This window comes from Rosa chinensis, chromosome 7 (assembly GCF_002994745.2).
Source record: "Rosa chinensis cultivar Old Blush chromosome 7, RchiOBHm-V2, whole genome shotgun sequence".
NCBI classification, from domain to species: domain Eukaryota; kingdom Viridiplantae; phylum Streptophyta; class Magnoliopsida; order Rosales; family Rosaceae; genus Rosa; species Rosa chinensis.
The window spans coordinates 67,890,271-67,905,950 of record NC_037094.1 but is presented as its reverse complement, the minus strand read 5'-3'; positions in this window follow the sequence as shown (position 1 = coordinate 67,905,950).

Here is a 15,680-nt window from a genome sequence, read left to right as displayed (position 1 = left end):
TCCCCCAACGCATCCTGCACTTTGTTAGGTACTGATACAGCAGATATTTGATTCACAAATGATTCATATGACTTAGACAACCTAGTGGACATATAGTTGGCTACTGGATATGTTGATTTGGCAGTAAGAGTAGGTTCATATCTTTTGGCTGATTGACCTCGAGTGGTCCTATGTGGTAACACATATTGCTCAACATTAGACTCACTACTACTAGTATCAGTGGATGGACATACCTCAAATGGGTGATCTTCAGTACCAGGAAGATGTGTGTCAGGGGTAGAAGCGATGGCAGGAGGGGCAGTTGTGTCTTCAACCTCATTCTGAGTGATGGGAACTGGTGCTTCTGCTGCTGGAAGCGGCGAGCTAATAGTTTCAACCGGATCCGTCAAAATACCTCCTGCCTGTGTTGCTGCTCCTTCTCCCTCTGATTCCTCCCCCTCTCCATGATATAGCTCTTCAAAATATGAATTCTCCCCCTGAAGAGCTATATCTGAAGAGGAGAAATAACTCATGTCTTCAAAGAAAGTAACATCCATAGTGACATAATACATTCTGGTGGGTGGATGATAGCACTTGTACCCCTTCTGATGACCTCCGTAGCCAACAAACACACACTTAAGGGCCCGGGCATCCAACTTAGACCTCTGATTTTTTGGTACATGGACAAAGGCAACACAACCAAAAACACGAGCTGGAAGATTGTGAAAGGATGGTAAAGAGACATGAGAGACAAGAACCTCAAATGGAATTTTACCCTGAAGGACACTGGATGGAAGACGATTGATAAGATGAGAGGAAGCATGTATAGCATCGCCCCAAAGATACTTAGGCATATGAGCACTAAAAAGAAGGGCACGAGCCATATCAAGTAAATGACGGTTTTTCCGTTCGGACACTCCATTCTGTTCTGGTGTTTGTGGACACGTGGTTTGGTGAACAATCCCATGGATTTTAGAAAACTCTTGGAACACATAATTAACATACTCCCCCCCCCCCCCCCCTCATTGTCAGAACGAAGGACTTTAATGGTGCTATGATATTGTGTTTGAACAAGATTACGAAAGGTTAAGACTTCATCTTTGGTTTTAAGAAGAGCAACCCATGACAATCTTGTACAATCATCAATAAACAACACAAAATATCGCATACCTGATACAGTAGGCTCTCTAGAAGGTCCCCAAACATCAGAATGAATCAACTCAAAAGGAATAACACTTTTATTAGAAATACTATGAGAATAAGTAGCACGATGACTCTTGGCCAAAACACATGTTTCACAATGTAAAACTGACTCATCCACACCAATAAACAGAGTAGGCATGGTTTCCTTCATAAGACTAAAAGATGGATGCCCTAAACGGCGATGCCACAACCAAATCTCACTTAGCTTATCAGAAGTCGAAGTCAAAGCGGCTCGGGACTGTGCTCTTGGTTTCTCTCCTGCGTATGTTTGATCCAGATGGAACAACCTGCCCCTCAGATACCCCCGACCGACTATCTCCCTGGTGAGAAGATCCTAAAAAAGCACATACATAGGATAAAAGGTTACAGAGCATTTAGACTCAGTGTTCAATTGTGGGACAGATATCAAGTGATGAGATAAGTCAGGCACATATAACACATTATGAAGTTCTAAAGTGGGAGTAATACGCACTGACCCTGACCCTAACACAAGAAAAGCCTCACCATTGGCATTGGTGACATAGGACACTGATGGGGAAGACAATTCAGTAAAATATGATTTGTCATAAGTCATATGATCGGAGGCACCAGAATCAATAATCCATGTATCAGAACCAACAAAGTTAGAAATCTGTAAAGCCATACCAATTTTACCTCGACCAGCTATAGAGGCTGTAGGGGTAGCTCCACCTGCTGTATGATGATCTTGGCCAGCCACTCCATAGAAATCCGGTTCTTGGACCAAGTGAACCGCAACTGCTTTTCCCTTAAGGCGATAACCTTGCTTTTTAGGTTCAAGGTGTGGGTTCAACTTCCAACAAGTCTCCCGAACATGCCCAAGATCGTTGCAATAAGAGCATTGAGGACGAGGAAGGTTGGTGAAGCCTTGTGGGAAACCTTGCTGATGAAGTGGGGCTGAACTCTGTTGCTGAAGGAAAGGTGCAGGTGACTTGGCCTGAATGGCTAGGCTAGATACTTCAACCTGTGCATGTTTGACACTTTCCTGCTGAGACTCATCCTTGCGGATGTATGTAAAAGCTGTGTTCAAACTAGGAGGGTTTGTCATTCTGAGCAATTCCCCCTTGGCACTGCTATACTTCTCATCAAGCCCTCTCAGGAAGACATGAACCCTTTCTAGCTCCTTCTCCTTCTAGTACCACACAAGATCTTCCTGATTCTTGATCTTGCAAGGACGCTTCTGATCAATTTCAGCCCATACATTCTTCAGCTTGGTGAAAAACACTGACACTGGTTGCCCATTCTGTTGCATTCTTGCAGCTTTGCACATTAGTTCATGAACCTGTATAAAATCAGACTCATTCGTATAGAGATCTCCCAACGTCTTCCATATTGCCTCAGCAGTTTCACATTCCTCTACCATCTGTAGCACATCATCAGTCATGGCTCTAAATAAAATGGACATTACAAACCCATCATCATCTTCCCACTTAGCATAGGCCTCAATGTCATCTTCACTAGGAACCTTGATTGTTCCTATCACATGTCCCATCTTGTGTATCCCACGAAGATAAACGGACATAATCTTCTTCCATGTTCGGAAATTGGTACCAGTGAGTTTGGTACCTCCAAAAGAACCACCTTCTGAGCTCTTAACAGAGACCTCAACTTTCTGAACCTCATTGGCCTTAGAACCCTGACCTTCACTTTGATCACCACCCATCACAACAATAAAGTAGCAAAAACACAGAGTATGCAGCGGAAAAAAAAAAAGGATATTCCAACAATTGCAGCGATATATATATGTTTTTTTTTTTGAAAACTGTTGGGATTGACAGAGTTGGTCGAGTTGACCGAGTTACCGAGTTGACTGGGTTACCGAGTGGACCGGGTTACTGAGTTGACCGGTTATCGAGTTTAGCTGGCCTGACCGAGGGAGAGGGACGACCGGACGACGCCGGACTGAGTCGAGGTCACAATCGTGGACGTCGACTGAAGGGATTCGAAGATCTGAGGCAAACGAAGGCGAACGAAGATCGATCTGGTGTCGGAGGCAGACGAAGGCGGACGAAGATTGATCTGGTGTCGGAGGCAAACGAAGGCGGTCTGGAACACAAGACGAGGCCGGTTTGGACTGAAGATCTGGGAGAAGAGCGCTAGCGATCTGAGACGGACCGACCTAGGACGGATCGATCTGTCTTTGACTGAAGACGAAGCCGGGCGAGCGAACAAGATGAAGAGGACGTCTGAACGACGTCGTTTCAGGGCCTGACCAAAATATTGGCTTTTAACCCAATTGTTTTCCTCAGATTGAGAAAAAACTGAAAGAAAGAGACAAAGTCCTTTTCGGATCTTTGCTCTAATACCAAGTCAAATAAGACACGATTGAGAGAATGAATTTTTCTAATATATAATTACACCCATTCTGTGGTGTATATAAACAAATTACAATCGTACTACAACTATTGTGTACTACTGTACTACACAACATATACAAGGTAAGTAGTTGCAACAATATATTCCCTTGTAGTCTATTCCTAATAGGGAATGATGACTCACACTAACACCATCCTCCCTGTTCTTAGGATTTGGTTCTGAGGAAGTTTGAAACTTCTTCTTGAGAAGTCTTCGATCTACATTCTCAAAATATAATACACGTATGCTTGTTGCCTGTTTGTATATATGTTCGCTTTATACTTCTTTTTTATTTATTTTTTGAAAATATAGGTTCATTGCATTAGATGACCATCCAAATAGCTAGAGTCTAATATACACTTAAAGACAGAAAAATGGAGAGGTAACGACCAAACTCCTGTCTAAGTAATGTAAACTCATTACAAGTCAATTTGAGCCCGCTTTGTAAAGCGAACCCATAAACAAAGAACAACTCCGTGTCTTCTGAGGAAAAACCATCTTCTAGTCTTCCATCTGCCAGGCACACAATTATGGTACAAAAAGAAAGTTACTTCTCAGCAAACAAATATGAGTCAATTCCTCATCTATAAGCCGCTTTCTCCAGCCCAACTCGAAATAATTACCAATTCTATATAACCATGATCCAAATTAAGACTAGCACTTTAGAGACCTTAAAGGTCCAACACCGCCCAAGGAGGTCAAACTCTTGCGCCAGGCCCACAGCAAGCACTAAGTAATAGATAAGGGTGTAACGTCCCGAACCAAAATTTATCAGTTTACTAGTCTTTCGATCGGTAAACGACATTCACATTTACTTTTGATTCCATTTCGATCTTTTAGAGGGCCCTAAAAGTTGACTTTTTGTTCGGGTCAAAATTTGAGAAAATTTCCTTCCTGAAAGTTGTAGAGGACGTTAAACCGAGCGCGTACATATATGGTACGTAAAAATCGGAATTCGTATGCGAAAGTTATAAGCGAAAAATGAAAATTATTGTTCATGATAATTTATCTATAAATAGTCGAGTTACTGTGGTAAGTTTCCATTTTCGGAAACTTACCGAGCTCTCTCCTTTCTCTCTCCCCGATTCTCTCTTCTTCTCCGACCTCTTCACCATTTTCCGGCCATAACTCCTTCAGCCGGCGACGGATTTTGACGTTTAAGATGTCATTGGAAAGCTCTCTTCCTTATCTTCATTTCTAGGTCCGTTTGGTAGCTTAATTTAAACTGTGGAAGGTGTAGCAACGAGAAGAAAAGGACGATCACTGTAGCAGATTGAGGTCAACGCCGGTTTCTCCCTATTCCGGCCACCACAGACGACAAACCTTAGTCCTTGGGAGCGCCTTGAGACATAGATGATGCTCCCCAAGTATTTTGCAGCGATTTGAAGCGTGGAGGAAGAATCGACGGTTTGAAGTTTGGGGTCACTATTCACAAATCAGGTTCAAACTTCTCCTTAATTGTTGAGGTACTTCTACTCATTTTCTGACTTTGTCACAGTTGAGAAAGTTGTTAGAAATGTTAAGTTGATGATGCTAGTAAAATTTGGTAGCCAGATATTGTTGTTGACCGGTGGCGCGTGGGGCCCAGGCCCAGCCGCTTGTGGCGGCGCGTGAGGGCGTGTCCAGCCGTTCCTGGTAAGTTGTTTTGGTATATTTAGTAGTATATATTGTTACGAATTTATGGATAGGTGTTTGGTGCAAATTGGAGGAGGTTTGGATATTAATCAGAATTTCCGAAGTTCAATAGTTTGACTATTGATTTATGATAATTCCACTATCGAATTTCTCTCAGTTTTGCCCTAGAAATCTTCAATTAAAGAATTGGTGCAAATGATAAGTCTTGGTTTAATCAGAGAAGAAATAGAAATGTTAATTTATGAGGATTTGATGTGGGAATTGTATTTAATTTCCGGATTGTTATTCACGAATTATAATTATATACAGGGCGACGTGCCGAGCTACTGCTCGACGTAGGAAATTGGTAGCGTGGTCGCCTAAATAGTACAGTGAGTGGACATTTATTTTAAATTAAATGTGCATGCAGTATATTATTATTTTCTAACTGAGGTTTAATTTATTATTTGAATTATTGAGTGTTATGATTTTCTTAGCTTAATTTCTTGAGATTTATTATGCTCTATGAGTTACGGGATTTTAGTGGATTTCCTTCCCAAAGGCTTTCAGTAGATTTTTAAGCTATTTATTTATGAGTTATTGAGTTAGGAAATGATTTTCGGGAAGTGACTAATTAAGAAAATATTCTGAGAATTATTGATTTCGAATAGCAGTTTATATGAGGATTTACGAGTACGAATGTTTCATCGAATATTTGAGAATGATTGAATTATTGAGATTTCTTGAGTTTTGAGCTCCACACCTATAAGCTTTGAAGTTAGGTTGAGATTTCTTTCCGGAAGCATTTATTGATTTACCGAGTATTTGATTAATGCTTTTGAGGATTTATTAAGATATTGAGGTTTGAGTTAGAGAGATAATCCTGAGCAATGCTTTTTGTGAATTATTAATGATTTATTGAAGTAATATCGAGTTCTTTCCGAAAGCAAGTAATTGGAGGAGGTTGTTTCCAGTTTATCTAGGAGACTATCTTTGGCGCATGCGTATATTACCTAGTTGGCAGTCCCTTCTAGGTAATAATCTGGTTGGCAGTCCCTTCCAGACTACATCTCGGTTAGCAGTCCCTTCCGATGCGTCACCTGGTTGGCAGTCCCTTCCAGATGACATGAGGTAGTTGGTCGGCAGTCCCTTCTAACTACCTGTGGTTAGTCGGCAGTTCCTTCTAACCACCGCCTGCTAAATCCGGTTGGCAGTCACTTCCAATACGTCATCTGGGCGACAGTCCCCTTCAGATGGCATGAGATGACTAGACAGCAGTCTTTTCTAGTCATCAAACGAGGTTTTCTAAAAAGGATATTTCAAAAAAATAAAAAGAGAAGGATTGAGTTGGAAACGTTGTGAAATCTCGTTGCAGGTCGGTTTTGTTAACAAGATATTTGAAATATGATTACTTATATGAGGGATTTGAGATTTTAAGAGATTGCAAGATGTTCTATTTTACGTGATTAAGATTGCAGTAAAGATGATGATTAAGAGTATTTCCAAGATTGTTACTGCATGCGAGTTTTTAGAGAATAACTTGGGAAAGCATTAAGTTTTACTTATACATTCGAAATTACTTATTTTCGTCCACTCACTCTAACGGTTTTTAAATGATTTCCCCTGGGCCCTTCGGTTTCAAATGCCCAGTTTGCAGGCCAATTTAGCTTGAGGTCGAGCGTAGATGGGGTTGAGGCATAGCTGTCATAGCTTCCGCATTATAAAAGTCTCGGTCCTTTATCTTGTATTTTATTCTCTTGTACGCCTGTACATTAGATTGATTTGGTAACCTATGAGATTAATATTTTTAAGTTCAGAATTGTTTTGTGATTTGGGAGATGTTGTGTTTTGGGGAGCATGGTGGCTCCAGAAGATTAAGGGTGGATTATTTTAGAAGTGTAAATGTTTTTCTACAGGTTTTGGGTAGTCCACTTTTAGAGGGAGTTCCGCCAAATTTTTGGTAGAATTTCTTCTAAGGTGGGCCCCGCATGGCTACTTTGGATTTCAAGGTGAAATTCAGGGCGGGTCCTGTCAAAGCACCCTCCACCCTAGCCCAATTCAGAAGGGAACCGGCCTACTAAAATGGGCCCATTGGCGATTGAACCCATCAGACCTAGGCCCAGACCCAGGCAAAATGGCTAGCAGATCGTTCTCATCCCTGCTGCCAACCTGCAAACACCGCCATCGTTTTATACTTGCATTAGGGGATTATAATCTCTTTTTGCTGATATATTTTCATGAAATAAGTTTTTTCTAATAAATTTCTTTTGTTTCAGGGTTTGTTTTTAAGATAATTCTTGAAGTCATGCTAAAGATTCCTAATTTAATTAGGATATTGTCCACCTTACTATAGTTTTTTTATACTTTTTTTTTTCTTATCAAAAGAGGATTTAAGGATTTCACTCCTACCCCCATGGTGACTCGAACTCATGACCTCGATCTTAGGTAGTGGTTGTTTTAACCACTGAAGTAACACCACTTAATCCTATAGTTTTTTTATACTTATATTTAAGTATAGTTAATTTGATTTTGAGCTCAGAGTTCTTTACTGTTAGGCTTATTACCAAATATTTACTAGTTACTTGATTCCTAGATATGTAGTCATTAGCGGGAAGGATGTTCTTATGAAGTCCACAACTCCATATGCATTGTTTGACAAGAAAAAATAAAATAAAAAATTATTTAAAAAAAAAGTGTTCGTTTGTGACAGGTGCTGCTCTGGATTTCACCTTGAAATCTAAAATGGTCCTGCGGGGCACATCTTAGAAAAAATTCTACCAAAAATTTGGCAGAACTTCTCCTAAAAATGGACTATCCAAATAAACAAACCTGGAAAACGAACTTAAATCATCATCACACCGACTACTTTTACATTTCAAGTACATCTCTTAAAAACATAATTAAACAGTTTGATGATTAGATCAATTCGACGAATATAAAACCGATATATACATGCGTAGGTTAAACAATAACCTACAACGATGATGAAGCTGGCGGACACTATGTCTCGACACCTACAAACACTCGACCTCAACTAGCCCGCAGACTGGGCACAAGAAACCAAAAAGCCCAGGGAAAAGTATTTAAAAATTGTTAGAGTGAGTGAAGGAAAATAAGTAATTGTAAATAAAGTAAAACAAATATTTGATGCTTTCCCAAATTTATTCTCTTAAAACTACGCATGCAATAGGATTCGTGGAAATACTTTTAACAAATCTCTGGTATTGAAAACTGAAAATATAATGAATTAATGATATCTCAAAATAAATCGATTAGGAAATATCTCAAATCATACAGTAAATATTATCTCAAAATCATTTTACAAATCTCAGAAATCTCAATGATTCAAATCATAAATTAAATCTCATAATAAATAAATGCTCGAAAGTAGTACTGCATGCATAATTTATTTTAAAATCAAATGTCCACTCACTGATTTGCAGCTACGATGGCCGTCCAACAATTTCTTCCTCGAACTCGATCTACACGTCATCTTGAACAAATTGATATTATAAATAACTATTTCTCAAGAATCGAAACTAACTTGACGATAATAATAATCGAAACCCTAAAATGAGAATTTTTCAAAAGCTCGAAATCATATCGGAACGAGCTCAAACTTCATAGGTTAAGTCGATTCGATAACTATAACAACCTATCGAAAATTGGGGTCGATTTATCGGTCGGATCTTCCCAAATCGAAACCTGAATTTTTAAAACTTCAGAAATTCCGATCATTTTCAAAACGTGGACCAATTGATACAAAGTTCATATCAACATGTCCGTAAAGTTACGCTCTACCTAACGAACCAAAACAGAAAGTCTGAAGTGGCTGGACACGCCCCCACGCGCCGCCACCTCTAACCCAAAATTGGGTCACCAGACCTACATCAAAATGTTCCTTACAACATCTTCAACAATTTTCTCAACTACAACATTGATCAATTTCAAGTATACAAGCCAAAATTTACCTAAAAAACTTGAAATCCCTAGTTTTTCTTCCGATCTTCGGTTTTCCTTCCTCTGATGGAATTGGAGCTGGTAGCTGGGTGGTTTGAACCACAAAGAAGAGAGCTTCAAGATGTGGGTTGTGGCGCAGCCGGAGGTGGCTGAAAAATCGAGAATTGACTGGAAATTCCAAAACAGGTCAGCCGGAATTTTTACTTGTTGCACCTTCGACCACCAAAATTGTCTTGTGCCTCCGCCACAGAGAGGAAGAGGAAGATAAGGCGATTCAGATGAGACTGATTTTACTGCCAAAGGTGGCTGGAATAGGCGCCGGCGAGGCCGAGAAGGTTTGGCACCGATTTGGAGTTTTCTGGGTTCCCTCTCTCTCTGCGTTTTCATTAAGATGACAAGTTTTGGGTTCGCTATTGTTGCGGTATATGTCGATGAAATGAACCTAATTGAAACTCTAGCAAAGTTAAGGAAATTGCAGAGTACTTGAAATCCGAATTCGTGATCAAAGATATTGGGAAAACACAGTTTTGCCTCCGAATAGAACTCGAGCACCGTGTCGATGAAATTTTAGTTCATAATCGACCTACATAGAAAAGATGCCCAGGCACTTTAATGAACATAAAACCAAGCCTAGTAACACTCCTATGATAGTTTGAAGTCTTGATCTCGAAAATGATCCATTGCATCCAAAAGAAGATGACGAAGATGTGCCAGAGCCCGAAGTGCCCTACCTAAGTGCAATAGGTGCATTATTGTACTTAGCACAATGCACAAGACCAGATATCTCATTCAATGTGAACTTGTTAGTTAGATCTAACTTTGTGCCAACACGTCACCATTGGACTAGCATAAAGAACATATTTCGATGTGTAAGAGGTGCGATAGATATGGGCCTATTTTATCCCTATAGAAAGAAAATAGATTCTGATTGTTATGTTATGGAATTGGACTTCACAAATAGAATCATTGCGATCGCCAGGCGAAGGACACTTACTGCTAGCAGATTCGTCAGCGCCAATACTAGCAAATATGGCCCCGCCACTGCCAACATATGTGTCGCCACCACTGCCTCCCTCCATCAAAATCCTAGTGATGCTTTGATAGGTTTTGTTGATGTCAGGTATCTCTGTGACCTGCACAAAGGTCGTTCCCAAATTGGTTATGTATTTACCATGGTAAACACCGCAATATCTTGGAGGTCTATTAAACAAATGACTTGGTTCATAAACTCTTCGCAAGCGTACGAATCGTTGTCAAGTAAGGGAAGTAATTGGACCTTAGTTTATCGTACCTCGGAGATTAGGTGTTGGACCTAACCAAGATAATTGGCGGTAGGATACTAAAAGCACACAAGAAAAATAAAAAGTAAAATAAGACTATAAACAATCAAGGCATCAAGCCTTGGCAATGCTCGGCTTAGCTCACACCAAGCCTATTCAAAGCCACTAACTTGTAGCCTCAAGATGGGTATACACAAATGAGTCGATGGATTTAATATTTGAGAATGGATTTGAACTTAACAAAAAGTAATAAAATGTAAAGCGATTAATAAAAATGCAAGGAAATTAAACTAGAAAAGTGTGAACAATATAATGGGAATGTCGGGTGCTAGGGAGGTTCCTTCACCCAAATCTCATGTGTCGGAAACTAATTTAATGTAGATGCAAATTTCCTACTTTGGCGGTAGTCGTATCCAAGGCGATTCAACTCTCAAGGACCGAAATTCCCTTTCATGGTATTCCTACTCCGGTTCAAGGGTCGTAGGAACTCACTTGGCATGAATTAGAGCCGGTTCAAGGGTCTCTAATTCACATCAAGAGGCCTAAAGATTGAAGAATTAGACTACTAAGCGACCCGCCCGCGCATTCACACAACGGGTGTAAATCACCATGCTTATAACCCCTCGAATACGAAATTGAAGGTTTCTAGCTTAGGAATTAGAGGGGGTCAAGCCTCTAACTCCGTCCTAGACATGCTCAAAATACACACCCTAGAGTTGACTAGACTCCTAGACATGCATTTTAACCAAACAAAAATAGATATAAGCCTCCATCATATGAAAATTGCATCATTACATTAAAATAAGCATCTTTTACACAAGATTTGGACTAGGGCACACAACCCTAGCCCCCAACAACAAAACTACTCACTACCCATCACCAAACTAACATCAAAATACATAATTGAAAGAGAGAAAAAAGTGAAGAGAAGTAGAGAGTAACAAGAACAAGCCACAAATTGCTATAGAGCAATTATGGCTAGCCTTGATTTATGACCCCCACTTTTACCCAAATTTGATTTGATGAAGATTTGATGCTTGGGCTCCTCTTTGAATCTTGTGGAATTGATGAAGCTTTGTGGTGGAATAGTGAAAAAAAATATAGAAAATGGGTTGGAGGTGGGTGGTTCGGTGTTAGAGGAAGAGATGAATATGGGTGGTTGGTTTAGAGAGAAAAGGGGATAGGTGCGGCTGTTGTAAGAGGTAGGTTATGTCTGTGATAATGAGATAAAGAGCAGAATATATAGGGAAATTATCAAGAACAGTACATGAACTTAAGACCACTCCGAATTTTGGTGCCCAACGTTTATATAACCCAAAATAAGTACATGAACTTTTAATCCCGACCCAGTTTTCATACATGCCGTCACTAACACCGTTAACACCTATGCCTTATTAATATGCCACGTGGCATAGATGTTAACGGTGTTAGTGACGACATGTATGAAAACTGGGTCGGGATTAAAAGTTCATGTACTTATTTTGAGTTATATAAACGTTAGGCACTAAAATTCGGAGTGGCCTTAAGTTCATGTACTGTTCTTAAAATTCTCTCGAATATATATATCGGCAGTGTGTGCTCGAAGAGAGAGGATAAGGGGATGGACGCCGTCGTTTTGGTCCCAAAAAAAAAAAAAAAAAAACAAAACAAAACAAAAAGAAATGGAAAAGGATCTGAAGGCCATGGGTTTGTGCGGTGGAAAAATGAAAATAAAGGGATCAGGTTGTGAATGAAAGAAACATGGATAATTGCCACGTGTTGGCCTTGAATTGCCTAAAGCTAATTAAACAACTGTTGTTTAAATTACTAGTGGCATGCTGCACGTGATGACTGAAAGTGAGTTTGATTAATTAATCAAATGGTTTGATTAATTAATTAAATCACTGATTAATTAATCCAACCTCATTTTCTTCAATTAAAACTTCCGCACACAACATCATGACCAGTGAAGTTCCGCTCTCTTGTTAGCGCTGACCATAATTGACCGACATCAACTATTTTATCGTTTTGTCAGAAAATTCCAATTTGCTCCAATTTCGCGCCACTTCTTCTGAAATTCACAACTCTGCTTATTTACTACAAGATAAATTAAAATGGATTAATTACATAATAATTGACTTGAGGATTATCTTAATTCTAGTGTTTTAGACACAATTACATGCATATAAATGCGTGTAATCAACAAACTCTCATCGCTATTTCTTTGAATCATGCATAGATTATTACTCTTCACTAAACAGTTCGTGAATGCGTATGTCTTAAATTCATAATTACTCATATTCAAAGTACATGTGGTTTGAAGTCGACCACAGATGAACCTACATGCATAAATGAGAATAGTGTCGCTTGCATTGAACAAAATGAAGCAAGGTTTCATCAAAGGCAACAACACCAAACATATATCGCCAAAGTTCTTCTATAATCAGCAACAGTAAGTCCTCCTCAATATCGAAGTGAATCAAGTTCGATCTGAGGATAATGTGGTAGATTTATTTACTAAATCATTATCTAGACCACATTTCGAGGAAAATGTGCATAGTATTAGTCTACGAAAAGTATCCAAGCTCCCCACGATCTAACGAAAATCAAAGGGAGACGTTGGCATCAGGGGGAAATTTGATGCCTACAGGGTATTCTCGAAATGTGAGGCATCTTGTACTCTTTAATTTTCCTCTTCGACCAAGGTTATTTTTGTCGCAAATGATTTTTGTTACTTAACATGGTTTGTAATGAGGCAACTTAAAAAACGTCATTGACGTGACATGACATGTCACTGGGGAAATGTTACAGTTAACCTAGTTTTGGGTGTGACTAGTCCAAACAAAAATATGTTTTCTTATGTAATAGGGAGAGTAGATTTAATCATAGATTTCTTATCGTTTTTCAAAATAAAATTACTTGTAATATTATATAATCTTTATACTCTTAGGACGCGTTTGTTACACAGGACTGTCATTGCCCACCTTAATTTCTATAAGAGTCCAGGACTCCTCTAGCAGGGCTTATGCTATTCTAGCACTTGACTCATGTTTGGTGATGACAGGACTATCATTGATACTTCCTCTTCAATGCTGCAAACTTCTTCGAGAGTTTAATCATCTCCAGATAAGCGTTCCTGTGAAGTTCCTCAAAATCTTGGTGAAGTTCCACTCCGGAAGCGAAGAAAGACTCTCCGACTCCATCAAAACCCTTCCCCAGGATAGCAATCATCTCAGATTTGGTCTGAATCTGAGCTTCATCTTCATCTTTGTCTTGGTCTTGGTCTGAATATGCAAGTAGAAATACAATTAGTCAAGATAGTTGATAATTAGCATGGTAGCAGAGAGAAGAGTGAAGAGTGAAGAGTTGGAGTGACTGACAGTATCAGGATGCTGGTCTGCTTTGTGCTTAGTGATGCTCTCAAAAACCCCAACTGCCACCGGGCTTAACGGAGATGAATCCTGACAAGTTCTTGACGGCTATCACCACTGCCTCCCTTAATTGTTATAGTAGATAATAGATATTAGTGAATTGGCCCAAATTGAAAAAGAAAAGAAGAATTTGGATTACCCTTTGAGAACCAAATCGATTTGCTTAGGGGAAGCGGTATCGGTGTCGGGGATCCGGAGGCCAACGGAGACCTTGTCGCCATCATAGAGCTTAGCGAGCCTGTCAGCGATGGCGAATAGAGCAGTAGAATCAGAGGTCTCGACACCCAAGACGTCGTCACCGTTGGAGAAGATCAACTTGTAGAGTCTGTAAATCACCAACCCGCAGATGATTTCGAACCTAGAAAATTGGGGGTTGGACTGGCAGATGGAGACTGCGATTTGCCCAGTGACTGATCCGAAATGAAATTGGGGGGGGGGGAGAGAGAGAGAGAGAGAGAGAGAGAGAGAGAGAGAGAGAGAATGATGAATAGTGGAGTAGAAGGAGGCTTGCACAATCCCATGGTTTTTGGTGGGTTTATGGTAGAAGGTGTTGAGTCTGCTGTTGGGACTGTGGAGTCTCATTACAAATTGTCCTCCTTGCTGCCAAATATGGGATAACTGGGATTAGACCAGATAAGGATGTCCAATCCCATGTAACAAACACCACCTTACCCCTCTATATAAAAATCTCTATTATCAATGAAGAAACACACAAGTCCTCTCTCAAATACTCTCATTCTACAACAAATATTAGTTTTTGCATCAGAGAGATTAATCATCGGCCTAACTTTTTGGAATGGGCCATTGAAAACCATAAAGCATACGCTAAAATTAAGAAACCATTAACAAACTATGAACAAAACGAAGCACCAAGCTTTGACACATTCACGGCCTAATTAGATGACTTTAGGCCACAAGGAATTAACCGTGAGGCGCCCAAGGAGACGGGCAATTAAACAAGTTTTGAGTGAAGAATTAATGCATGGCGTGTTAGTAATATAGATTCACATAACAATTAGAAATTGATCGATGTTGGACCTAATGATTAGTAGAGCTGTAAAGGTCCCCGCCAAACGTTTATAAACTTATAATTAGTAGGACTTTCCATGAAACAACATACTGACCCAGTTCCGATTTGACCGTCTGATTTCAATCGGACGGTAAGTGTGCAAATGATCCCTGATTAGTTGCTGACCAGGTGATCTGGATCGCATACCGACCTCTTGATTAATTAACCAGTCTGGCTCACACGACACGTATATGAACAACAGTACTGATCGGTCGAGGGTCATCGAGCGAGCTTCGGATTATCTTCCTTTTGATGTTGAAATGCTTCTCGGTAGACGTTTACTTGATAAGATTCTACAAAGTCTTTGGGAAAGGCTGCAGGTAGCTTTATCACTTTTCTGGGAAATAATTGTATGAATTTCTGGTACAGTGAGTGGGGCAACGGGGCTTCCATGCCATGAGATCAATTTCAGGGAACCTTCCTGGAAGTAGATTTAGCAAGTGCTCTGCATTTGTAATATTTCATATATTGTGTGCCCGCGTGGATTGATTGTACATAGTTTATGTTGGTGAACATTGACTTGTTCTTTTCAAACTAGCTAGCTTAGCTGGCCTTCATTTCCCTTCATTTCATACCTAAAGATATTCAAATAATACAATAAATTAATTTCCAACCTAGCCAGCTAGCTGGTCTCGCTTTTAAGAATAAATAGTTTTCGTTAGTAAATTATTCGGACCTACGTTTGAGTGCTATTCATATGCGAATGTACACCTAGATCTAGGTAAGTTTCGACGATTATGCGGATTGCAAACCACGAAGATGTTGTATATGGACAGTTCGAACGGCAGCGCT